This window comes from Aulonocara stuartgranti, assembly GCF_965226115.1.
Source record: "Aulonocara stuartgranti genome assembly, chromosome: 20".
Lineage (NCBI taxonomy): Eukaryota > Metazoa > Chordata > Actinopteri > Cichliformes > Cichlidae > Aulonocara > Aulonocara stuartgranti.
This window is the reverse complement of record NC_138956.1, coordinates 28879084-28892233: the sequence shown is the minus strand read 5'-3', so window position 1 is coordinate 28892233 and position 13150 is coordinate 28879084. Positions and strand designations below refer to the sequence as shown.

Genomic DNA, 13150 nt, shown 5'->3' with positions numbered 1-13150 from the left:
ATGACGTCACATTTTCAATCTCCATATAATATGCGTGTTAAATTTTATATTTGGGGTAAAATATCAAGTCTTTTCAAGTAAACCGGTTCAAGTCCAATTCAAGTCCCAAGTCATTGGTGTAAAAGTCCAAGTCAAGTCACAAGTCTTAGAACATTTTTTCAAGTCAAGTCTAAAGTCATAAAATTAATGACTCGAGTCTGACTCGAGTCCAAGTCATGTGACTCGAGTCCACACCTCTGTGTTATACCATAACGATGCACACATCCTATCCTGTTTCTCGTTATGATGCTTCAGCACTAAAGTAATCCAGTGGCAGTTGTCAGTATTGCACTGCTACAAACCATAACTGTGGATAGTTAGCAGTTAGCCAAACGTCATTTCCCAAACAGATACAGTTTAAAAAGGCATTTATGTTGCTATTGTGGTGTAACATGTATGTGTCATTATGGTTTGTTGTTTGTAACACTGTCATCCTAGATCAGCCGAGGCTGATGGCTAACCTCTGAGTCCAATTCTGAGGTTTTTACCTGGTAAAACTTTTTTCATCATGGAGATTTCAAATAAAATCACTAGCAAATAATAAAAACATAATATGTCAGTCTCTTCGATGCTATAATGACGATGTGACACTTTATACTCTAACAGACCCTTCACACTTGAACATGATGATGAGAGGTGATGGTATTTATGAGAGGCTCTTTCCATCTGACCTGAGCTGATTGAATACAATCCTGTCATTTACCTCCAGCCATTAAAAAGCGTCACCCGTAACCAGCAGGGTAATCAAAGGATGGCTTATGTAACAGACTTTTTAATAGGAGAAATACAGATTATTATGATGGATTATTAAAATAAGACTAGAAAAATCCTCGTACTGCATGAAAAATGTAGCCAGACTGCTAATGGTGATGATGTGGCTGTAAGCTCTTGTAGAAGAAGAAATCTGGTGCTATGCATCATGTTTGCTTTAACAGATTATTCTGTTTTACATAGATACGGAAAGTGGACTAAAAGAGCATCTTAACCAAATAAATCACTAAATCTGACAGGCTTTCACCATGTAATGACTTGATTCATAAGAACTTCTCCATGAGTGACATTTAATAATTGTTACATTCAAAGATTATTTTAATGTCCTAATTCATGTTAGACCCTGGGTTTCTACATTAAGTGTTGCTGATGTTATCAGGTTATTTTATATTGGAAAATATGCTGAAAAACATATTCTGATTAATTTTAGTGTTTATTAAATGTTGTGTGAAATAACTAGGCAGCTTAGAGCAGATGAAACTGTTTAGTATCATGGTGCAGAAACAATAACTCGTGCTGCTGTCCTCTCAGGGTGAATCACAGACCATGTGTCATGGCTGAAGAATTTCTAGCAGCCTGAGACGGTGCGTAGCACAATTACGAGCTTTGCTTTTGACAACATAAATAAGGCAAAACAAGGAGGGAGAATCACAGCTGACACTACACGTAGCACTGGCAGTCAGGGAGCGTCTGCAGAGGAGAGGCAGGATTAGTGTGGACAGGAAGAGTTGGCTAAGGTTACGGCAGCTAGTGACTCTTACGGACTTCTGAGAACCGGGGAAGAATTTCCTGTAGGAGACTTGTGAGGATGACTTGGCAGGAGCCGTGGAGAGCTGGGAGGCAAACCCTGCCCATCAATCCACCTGGTGATGAAAGAAGAGGGAAAAACATCCAGTCTGCCCCGATCCTGACACCAAACTAGTCTCATATTGGTTTCTTGAACACCACAATGAGGTCATCACATCCAAAAGCCAGTGTGGAGTCTATGCCACAGATAAAGCAGCTCTAAAGGCTGAAAGAAAAACTTCAGACACAGAAATATAGATAGAGTATAACAACAAAAACCTAAACCCATTACCAAGGCAACAACTTTTATTTATCTATTCTACTTATTGCGGTCAGGCAGGAAGTCTCCCCCGTCTTTGTTTCTACCTTCAGATCCATGTATTTTTTTCTCTTTCTGTTTGCTCAGCTGCATGTTTTTCTTATTTTTATCAATCTAATCTTTCCAGAGTTAAACATGGCTTCTCTCTCTGTACTCAGTGAGCTGTGAACTGCATCTGGACATACAGCACCAGTTATGATAACTTTACTTACAATACTAGTTGTTGACAGTGTTACAGTATATCAGATAAACACTTCTGTGTTTACATCATTCACTCTCATCTCATTAATGCTGCCGTTCTAACAGGTGTCTTTGTTGGCTCACTTTCATACATGACTATTTTTTTTCCATCTTTCGTCCTTTTCGTATACGTATTATCCTCCTCTGCTGCCCTCCCCTCTTCCACACTCATGTCAGCCACACTCACTTGTCCTGAGGTGTGGAAGGTGGCTGAGATCGTTAGGGGAAATGACTCTTGTGCTGCATTCCAGCTCTGATAATAAAACTGCCACAAGGGGGGACAGCGTGATGACTGCAACACTGCAGTGATTAGAGCGAACACGCTCTCTGTCTGACTCGTTTGCTGCTTCTTTCAGTTGCTCTGTGTCAGTCGGTTGGTTTTTCCTGCCTTGCTTATATAAGCTTTTTAATGATGTCAAAAGAGAAGCATCACTTTCTGAAATATCACAGTAGCTGAAACTTGCATAATTTGACCACTAATACGTCTCACAAAGGCTTTCAAAGAGCAGGTCAATCATTTCATTTCTTCAAGAACAGAGGCAGCAGCCATTTAGCCTGCTTGTATTATATTCATATTTATGTAACATGTAGTTCAGAGTTTAAATGTGTCATTTCAGGTTGTGTTTACCTGTTATAAATACAACTGTGCCTTTCAGATGCACATTAGTTACTAAAGTAGCATGCACACACTAGCAGTGGCGTGTTCATCCAAGACTGCGAAACGAACTTTGTTGAGTGTGATGACAGTTAGTCCCTAAGAACCCACAGTCTGGAATGTCCAGAGTGATGGGTGACCCGTGCTCGCGCACTGGAATTAACCACGCCATCACGCAGTCATCATGTCAAGCTTTGTTCACTGTGGCTTAAAACAGCAGCTTTACCACACATACAACATTTATTAAACAATAGTTATTAATATCAGCTGATGTTTTATCAAAACACTTTCAAATTTACTTCTGCCTACTCCTTTTCAAACAACTGTATGGAATGATTTTATGAAACGTTGGTGAATGTATATGTTTGAAATAAAAAAGAACTGAACTGCACTGAAATTTGCAGTCAGCTTCAAGTCTCTGTTTGTTAAGTCCAGTTACGCACACACCTCACCAGTGGCTCACAGTTCTCATACATGTCTGCCACCAACCTCACATACTTCTTATCAGAGGTGGCAAAAGTACACGCTTTCTTTACTTAAGTAGAAGTACAGATACCCGTGTTTAAAAAATCTCCAGTAAATGTTGAAGTACTGAAGAAACAGAGAGTGAAAAAGTACCAGCTCTGAAATGTACTCATTATTATTATATTCTATTATATTCTATAGTCTACATATTATTCAAATCTAAATTCTGAGTCCCGTGTGGACTTTTATGTTTTTAAATATGTGTGAATATGCTAAATGATTGCATTGTAAACATTACTGGAATCTGCTCCAGTGCTCTAGATCTCAGAATGGTAGCAAGAGAAGGTCTTGAAAATCTCTACGTGCCTGTATGGGAATATGACCCAGAGCAAGGTGAGATTCCTGATGAACAGTCACAATGTTACACAATGCACACTGTTTCATGGAATATCACTAATCATTTCCCAAATGACTTTAAGTGCACCTATTTATTTTTCTGCCAGGAGAGCCAAGGGCATCTATTACTCATTACACAATAACACGCCCAGTTTCACCAAACTTCACAAAGCGGTAAAGTTTGGGCAAATGCAGAAGCTTCATAAAGATCTGGGAAAGAGAAAAAACAAAACAACAGTGTGAACGTTACTATGAAATCATGATAATAAATCATTTTTACAAACTTTAATATCGTGTGCACTTTCCTGAATGCTGTACAGTCCTGCGTTTTACGTCTGCGTCTCTAAACCTGAACTCTAAAAGAGACACAAGCATACTTGATTTTAATTTCTAGTAATGTGATATTTTATTTGTTAAAACTTTGTGATGAAAACATCATGTAAACAGTGTCTGCCTGAGGTAATGCTATCTGGGTTAGTTACATGCGGGCAGTGTCAAAGTAGGAAGTGGGAGTGGCTGAAACAGAGACAATGTAAAAATAATCACACAGCTCGAGGAATGATGGAGGCGCCACACAAGTCGAGCAGAACAGTCCTGTTTGCACTGGAGTAAATGAAATACTACATACACAATCCTGTCATCAGGGGCTGTGTCACTGGAGCTCGTCACACAATTGTCTGATAATTTTGATACAGCATCAACTGTATCAGCATCAACGAGTCTGTGTGTTACATGTATGCACTCACAGACATACTGTAAATCTGAATATTAGACTTAATGGCGCATGTTTATGATTGAAACAAGGAGAGTTACATACATTTATACAGCGGTGACGGTTCCAGGGATTCCAAGGGAGGGTCCGGGGCAGGGGATACACGCTCCTCTTCCTACAGCCCGTGACAAGAAACACACTTGCACTCATCCAGGTTGGGTCTAAGGGAAACAGGCAAAGGTCCAGGAACATCTGTACATGGAGACAGAGGCAGCCTTTGGGGGAGAAGAACCAGGAAACACAAGGAGGTACGCTAGAGACAGCCGGGGCTACACTTACAAAGGTAAGTACAACGATCCAGTGAGGAGCCACGATCCACTGAGGTCTTGACTATTGTCTGGATCATTCAGCAGTGATGAGCAGCAGGTGAACAGTGCGTGGGTGTGGGGATCAGTAGGAAACTGGGGCCCCGATGCCGCCCTGGCGGAGTAGGTGAAAAACAGCACACCAGAGAAAGCAATGGAGGACCATGAGAGTTAGTGAGTGTGACCAGATTGTTGTGTTGTCTTCTTTTCTTTGTATGTTGTAACCAGTCCATTAGGAACTGTTGGAGTCCTGGAAGCCGGAGGTAATGCCATCAATATCTGTCAGCACGCAATAGGAGGTCAGCAGTAGGGTGTGTGTGTGTGTGTGTGTGTGTGTGTGTGTAGTGTGAGGGGGGGGGGGGGGGGGGGTTAGAGCTTTAATGACATTGTAAAAAGCTCTTTTTCTCATTTTTGTCAAATCTGTGTCTTACATGCAAATGTAACAGACTCTGAGTGTGTTTTGTTGCCTTGAGGAAACACTAAATGGAAAGAAGGAGCTCTGTGTACCACTGTTATATGGGGCTTTATAAAACACACTTTTGTTTTCTTTCATCTTTTTATATTTTCCACATATGAATGTATTTCCACTGTACGTGTAGTAAGACACTCAAATGCAAATTGTCTTGTTCTTTGGCTATTTCCAGAGCGAGCTGACTGAGCCAGCTTCTGATTTGGTTTCTCCTCCAATGCTACTGGTATAAAACCAGTCTTTGCTACTTCCACCTTCGTAACATTTATAGACTTTGCCCTTTTCCTGCTCTGGTCACCTCTCACTTGGATTACTGTAATGTCATTCTCTCTGTCTAAATGGAACACTACTGACCATATTACACTATTCCCATCCAGCTTCACTGGCTCCCAATTCCTCAGATTTCTCAATAAAAGATTCTGCTTCTTACTTTCAAAGTCCTTAATGATTTGGCACCTCCCTATCAGTCAGACCACCTTCAGCCTTACACCTCTTGACATGCTTTATGCTCAGCATCATCCTGAGTGCTCCTAGCTTCAAACCAAACATCATGGCGACACCTTCATCAGTTTGATGATTTTACAAAGTTCAAGTCTCAACTCAGAATCCATCTCCTTTGTTCAGCATGTCAGCTATACCCATCCTGCTTTACGATTGGATTATTTCTGGATTTCAAATCTCTTTTATTAATATTATTATTATGATGCTTCCTTCAATCTGAAACATCGTGCTTTGAAAATTCAAAAGGTTCAACGGGTCTATCGATTACTTAATAATAAGCTCAAATGGTATGCTAATAATCTTTATAAAAGATTTAATTTAAATATAGCTTATAACAAAGTTCTATCTCTCTACAGGTGAAAAGAAAAAAGATAACAATAATAATGAAATCTGTTAACTGATAGAAATCCAGAGTTAATTAGAGGCCACGATAAAGTTTCCAGCAGCTGCTACAGTGAAGCATTTTAATAACTCAATAAAGTAAATCTACAACACCAATCTATATAAAGGCCTGGTGTAGTTAAATCAGACTGTTAGGGAAATATTTAAACTGCATGTAACACCTGATTTTTTATGTGAACAGTAAGAAAGACCGGTAGTGACAAAAAGTACTTCCTTGCTGTATTTAGGCCATTTGTGTTAAAAATAACATGAACTAATGCTAAATATATGCATTCCCACTCCTGTTGTGTGAAAATAGCCTTATCTGTTCAAAGGTTGCACTAGAGAGGTCACATTTACAACATGTGTATGCTAGTCTTTCCAGAGCCAGAGGGAAGGGGAAGGTATGAGGTGTCATGTGCATCTGGGATCAGTTTAGGACAGAAATATACAAGGATTGTTCACTGAAGGTTAGAACAGAATTTGCTATAATTTCAGAAAGGTGTGCCTACTGACAATGAATTACAGTTAGTTTTTAGGTTTTTTAAAGCAGACTAACAAAGTGCACGTGTATGGAGCTACCAGGAAGTCAGCAGGAGGCTTTCTTACACATACTGCAAAGACTGCAGCATCTGAGTCCCTCAGAGAAGAGGGGCATAAAGATGATGTATATTTGATCAAGTTGAAATATTTGAGCTGTCATTTTGTCATCCGATATTGACTCATAAATGAATCCATGAATAGCCACAGTGAGCCAGGTATCACAGCTCACTAACTGAGGACACATGGCCTCCACATGCATTTAGATTTTGCATGTTCTTTCTTTTATTGTCATGCTTAACTTATATGCGCATCTTGAAAAAGAAAACATGGTTCATAGTAGGTGGGTTGTTCCTTTGTTTAGGATTGATGCTAACGTGGCATCGATTGCACACCAGGAACAACCCCCGAGACCTGCAGCTCTGAGAATGCTCTGATATTGTTGCCTGCCATCACAATTAGGGGCAGCTGTTTCTCAGGAGGTAGAGCAGCTTGGAAGGTTGGTGGTTCAATCCCCAGCTGTTCCAATCTGCATGTTGAAATGTCCTTGGGCAAGATACCAAATCATCCATCAGTGTGAGTTTGATGGTTAGAAAGTGCTTGTATTATAAGAGTGTCTGAATGGGAAAATGTGGCTTATAGACCAAGAATAAAGGTTTTTGACCATATAAAGTAAGAACAAGTCCACAGTGCGGCCATCTGTCCTGCTTTCAACACATCAGCTCAGAGCTGACTGACTTGCTTCGTAATATAGAAGGGTACAGGTCAATTGTAATCAAATTTATTTAAATTACCTCCTGATAGGTGTGTGTGTGTGCATATATATATATATTAGGGGTGCAACGATACACAAAATTCACGGTTCGGTTCGATACTTTGGTGTCACGGTTCGATATTTTTTCGATACAAAAAAAATGTTCATGCATTTTTAATTTGTCATTTATTAAAATTATAAATATATATATTTAACTCAAAAGTACAGTTTTTAAATTTAACCCTAACCCTTGTGCGTGTTTTTTATTTTGACAGCGAATGCGCACCTGCGGACCACTTATGTGCAGCCCTGGTTGTTTAGCTCATCATATCGCAGCCACAGAAATTATTTTGTCCATGAAACCATAAAGCTGCACTTTCTTTTTGCCTTATAGTCTGATTTGTCATAACTTCTCCGTTTTGTGGTAAGCTTTTCTTTGGCTGTCACTTCTTCACCCTGACCTGTCTTATTTGGCTCAGCAGAACTAAAATATATATCCTGCTGCTTTTACACACGCACTCACATAAGCTCAGCGATTCTCTGCGCGATCAACCTCTCACATGTTTAAGCTGCGGGAGATTTCACTTGTCATGTTTGCGTTGTAAGCTAACGATTAATAAGACGATGTCAGAGGAATTGGTGTACAAATTATCGTCACTCACAGATCAGTGCTGTCACTCTCTATACATAGTTCACGCGATTGCAAAGTGAAAGCAAAAAAACAAGCGCAAATTCAAACGCGATTTCAATATGTCACATATTGACAGTGGCTCACCGATGCCAATGACATAATTACCCAGCTACATTTCCGAAAGAATGCAAAAGCATTGACATATATTTTTCCTTCCTACAATAGCCCGACGGGCAGGGCAGAGATAGATTTTGGTAGCCCGACTGGAAAAATCGCTAGCCCCAAGACGTCGGGCTAGAGATATTACGAGCCCTGTATCTGATTGAGGAATCACTCATCTTTGGAAAAGAGAGTTTACTACAGAGAAATGGCTCTTTCCAAAATAAAAGCTATACTATACGCTTCTTCTGGGCTATATTCTCAGCAGCATATTAAACATATCAGGTCCCCATAAGGAGAATCATGTGCTAACGGCTGTCTAAATGACTCGGGTAAAGTTAGTAGCATGCTTGTTGTTTTTGTCTGCTTCCACTTGTCTTTGCACTAGGATGATGTCGGCGTAAATGTGCAGTCATATTCGTTGTGTTCCCACTAGTGCTGTGAGCATTAATCTCGTTGAAATGACCTTAACGCCACAACACGGCAAATCTCCGTTAACGAGCTACCCCTGATCGCCCTGTGCGTGGGGCTAGACGGCCAACACGTTAACGAGCTAACTGTGCTAACACACTAGTTCCCACTAGAGATGGACCGATCCGATATTACGTATCGGTATCGGTCCGATACTGACCTAAATTACTGGATCGGATATCGGAGAAAAATAAAAAATGTAATCCGATCCATTAAATATCACGAAAGCACCTCACAAAACTTGCAACACGCTGTAACTCACCTCAGAACGTTAGCACGTCGGAGCAGTATGCATCACGTGATAGAGCGGCTGTGGCATGCGGGACCTGTCGGTGGTCTGGATACCATTTGGAGCTTCGCTACCAACCCGGCATGTCATCTCCGACAAAGTTATCCCCGAGAGAAGTAAAGCAAGTGTGTAAGTCCATCTCTGAATGTATGTAAAGCATTCCTGCGTTAAGCTTAACAAACGACTGCCTCTTCTTGCTGCTACTTCAATCATGAAACTGCTTAACGATCAGCTGATCGGCTTTTCTGTCGCGAGTGAGTCCGTCTCTCTGGTTTGTTTTTGGCCCACTTTGCACCAGAAAGAGGAAACCAGTGGCTGAACAACAGCAGCACGTTTAAGCTTGATAAGCTGTTGTTAGAATTTATTTAATATTACTTTCTACTCGAGGATCTTTTTCTACGTAGCTGACGGCTGGTAACTGTGCAGGGGCGGATCTAGCAAAGTTTAGCCAGGGGGGCCGATAGGGCATTAACAGGGAAAAGGGGGCACAAAGACATACTTTTCTTTCTTATTCTCATTTAAAATGTCTAGCTTTTAATAAATAATTATCCGAATCTTACACCCAAAGTTTTAATTTGATGTAAAATGAATAGAAGTCAATTACTGTATATAGTATATAGTGACTATTAAGTCTAATATATATACCCTAGTAAGCTATAGTACTTTTTCCTTTGGAAAGGTACCATCTGTGCAGTCTGCAATTTTGTTGAAGAAAGATGTTGAATCTATTTAATATTTCTTGAAAAATAATTGATTTCTGTGCATTTTTTTTCACACTGAATCAAATTAAGGTTGATTACGTCGATTAAGCATCATGAGGTGGAGCGTGAGGGGTGGTTCCCTATTTTTTATTTATTTATTTTTGTTGTTGCTGGGAGTTGGAACCCTATTAGTTAGGTTGCTTAATATTTATGCTAAGTACTCTTTAAAATACCAGAATAGGGAGGATGGTGTAGGTTTAAGTTTATTAGATTGATCAGTATTGCTGAACTATGAAATTTTTTTTTTTTTGCATACAGGTATAACAGAATAGCTTTAGTGTAGTTGTTGTTTTAAACTTGAGTATGAACTTATACAAAATGCAGCAAGATATTTAAAAAAACAGTTTTGTTGATTAAAAAACACTATATCGGATTCATATCGGTATCGGCAGATAACCAAATTTATGATATCGGTATCGGTATCGGACATAAAAAAGTGGTATCGTGCCATCTCTAGTTCCCACCCATGTAATTGAGCATTGCGTGGCACATCCAACATACTGTTTTACTTTAGGCCATGACTCGCTTACCTTCAGGGTCATACGTCACATGAAAACCAAAATAATTCCAAACGCCAGATCTGAATGAGGGTGGGGGAGGTTCAATTTGCCATGTTGCAAGGAGAGCTTAACTTCCGTTTCGCTAGCTTGCCCTGCGCTCTTCCTTCTGACGATGCTGTCTGTTTTGAGCGCTCAGAGGATCTGCGCTCGACAGTGCAGCCTAGGCGGAGTAGTCGAACGCAGATTCACTGAGCGCTCAACACAGACAGCATCGTCAGAAGGAAAGTTGATAAAATAAATTACAAATTTTGTATTGTTCGATACATATGCGTACCGAACCGAACGGTTCAATATCGATACGAATATCGTTGCACCCCTAATATATATATTAGGGGTGCAACAATATTCGTATCGATATTGAACCGTTCGATACAGTGCTTTCGGTTCGGTACGCATATGTATCGAACAATACAACATTTGTAATTTATTTTATCAATTTTCCTTCTGACGATGCTGTCTGTGTTGAGCGCTCAGTGAATCTGTGTTCGACTACTCCGCCTAGGCTGCACTGTCCAGCGCAGATCTACTGAGCGCTCAACACAGACAGCATAGTCAGAAGGAAGAGCGCAGGGCAAGCTAGCGAGACAGAAGTTAAGCTCTCCTTGCAACCGGCAAATTGAACCTCATTCAGATCTGGCGTTTGGAATTATTTTGGTTTTCATGTGACGTATGACCCTGAAGGTAAGCGAGTCATGGACTAAAGTAAAACAGTATGTTGGATGTGCCATGCAATGCTCAATTACATTGGTGTGAACTAGTGTGCTAGCGCAGTTAGCTCGTTAACGTGTTGGCCGTCTAGCCCCATGCACGGAGCGATCGGCGGTAGCTCGTTAACGGAGATTTGCCGTGTTGTGGCGTTAAGGTCATTTCAACGAGATTAACCTGAAAGCACTAGTGGGAACACAACAAATATGACTGCACATTTACGCCGACATCATCCTAGTGCAAAGACAAGTGGAAGCAGACAAAAAAAAGCAAGCATGCTACTAACTTTAGCCGAGTCATTTAGACAGCTGTTAGCACATGATTCTCCTTATGCTGCTGAGAATATAGCCCAGAAGAAGCGGATAGTATAGCTTTTATTTTGGAAAGAGCCATTTCTCTGTAATAAACTCTCTTTTCCAAAGATGAGTGACTCCTCAATCAGATACAGGGCTCGCAATATCGCTAGCCCGACGTCCCGGAGCTAGCGATTTTTCCAGTCGGGCTACCAAAATCTATCTCTTCCCTGCCCGTCGGGCTATTGTAGGAAAAATATATGTCAATGCTTTTGCATTCTTTCAGAAATGTAGCTGGGTAATTATGTCATTGGCATCGGTGAGCCACTGTCAATATGTGACATATTGAAGTCGCGTTTGAATTTGCGCTTGTTTTTTGCTTTCACTTTGCAATCGTGCGAACTGTGTATAGAGAGCGACAGCACTGATCTGTGAGTGATGATAATTTGTGCACCAATTCCTCTGACATCGTCTTATTAATCGTTAGCTTACTATAGGAAATAGCTAATGATATTTTAAAGCAAAAATATTAGGTTAAAGTTACCTTGCATCTATAAAAACTGTGACCATTGAAAAAACTTTCACCAGTGTTGAAAATAGGTCAGTTCGTCTTTTTAATTTATTGTACAATAAAAACGTTTTTTATCGCTCATGCATAAACAGAAATTGTAAAACAGTTTAGATTAGCTCGACCAAATCCTGCTGAGAGTGGCAACACTCTGTTGCTGTACCGTTGTTGGTGCTGTATCCTGCAACTGCAAATCTAAATGGTTCAAGTCTCACTCCAAACTTGTCACTGATGATCATTTGGCAAAGGCCCCTTGATGCCATACTTCAGTGCACTGGGTAACTGTTTAAGATAATGTGTTTAATTAACAGGGTAACTTAATAGTCCCTTCATGCAGAAAACTGTAGCTAAATGTGTAATGTGCTAAAACATCACTATGGTAACACAAGAGAAGTCAGGAGAAGTTTAACTTGAAATCTAACCAAAACTTAACAAGATGTTTTCACTTGAAGATTAATCAATAATCATTCATGAGAAGTTGGGGTGTCATATACAATGATGGTGCATAGCATTGCAGCGGATTCTTAGTTTTCAAAGGTATGATGTACAGAAAGATTGACCTCACTGAGATAAGGGAGTTTAACCATAAAATCCCTAGAGCACACCCTGGTACAGCAGCCAGGAGGCAATAGGAAGCTTATGCAATGGAGAGATCAGGAAGTTGGCTTGATAGCCATTCCAAAAGCTAACAGACTGATCCTGTCTCTTTTTCTGGTCCACTCACTGGACAACAAGGTGGACAAGGTTTGGGGTTTTCAGGAAGTTGAAGAACTGTGCTGTACTTTGACTTTTGGGAACCTTGCTAAACAGCAGCAGATTCAACCATCCAGATCGATGGCATGCCACGCTTTCATGTGTATCGAGACCATCTGGCAGGGAAATATCCAGGATGTGTACATAAACAAAAGTTGGTACAAATCTTGGTTTTGGTAAACAGTCACGGTGTCGAGGTCCTGAGAATATTTGACTGTCAAAGCCGGCCGCACTGTCTTGCAAGTTTACAGTGGTGTTTTTCACGATTGTTTACATCTAATAGTAGTTAAAGAAGAAGTACAGGCAGGTTTATTGTGAAATGCTCCAGTAAAAGCTCCACTGGGTTTTGTTGTGCTGCTGCTGCTCTGAGGGTTACTGTTCTTCATGGGTCTAAACAACTAAATGAAACATAAATGTTGTTCATTTATGCTGTTTAATCTGTTGGAGGTGCTGACTGAAATCCCGGACGCCTCTCTCTCACAGGCAACAATACCTGCCATAATCACCCTCATTTATATCATTATAGGGTCTTGCCCATACAACATACAGCTCCTCGAGGCAGCTGTT

The 13150-nt window shown here is 40.4% G+C and overlaps 1 long non-coding RNA gene across 2 annotated transcripts; it reads right to left on the bottom strand.

Annotated features, from left to right (window-relative positions):
• Positions 1–874: 874 nt before the first annotated feature.
• On the bottom strand, positions 875–10296 carry LOC309697411. Of its 2 annotated transcripts, none has more exons than XR_014273820.1 (4): positions 10235–10296; positions 4723–4863; positions 4489–4635; positions 875–4027 (listed from the first exon to the last, which is right to left on the bottom strand). It is a non-coding gene; the product is annotated as an uncharacterized lncRNA (long non-coding RNA). The 2 variants fall into 2 exon arrangements; XR_014273821.1 differs by lacking the exon at positions 10235–10296 and adding an exon at positions 8917–10099.
• Positions 10297–13150: the final 2854 nt, after the last annotated feature.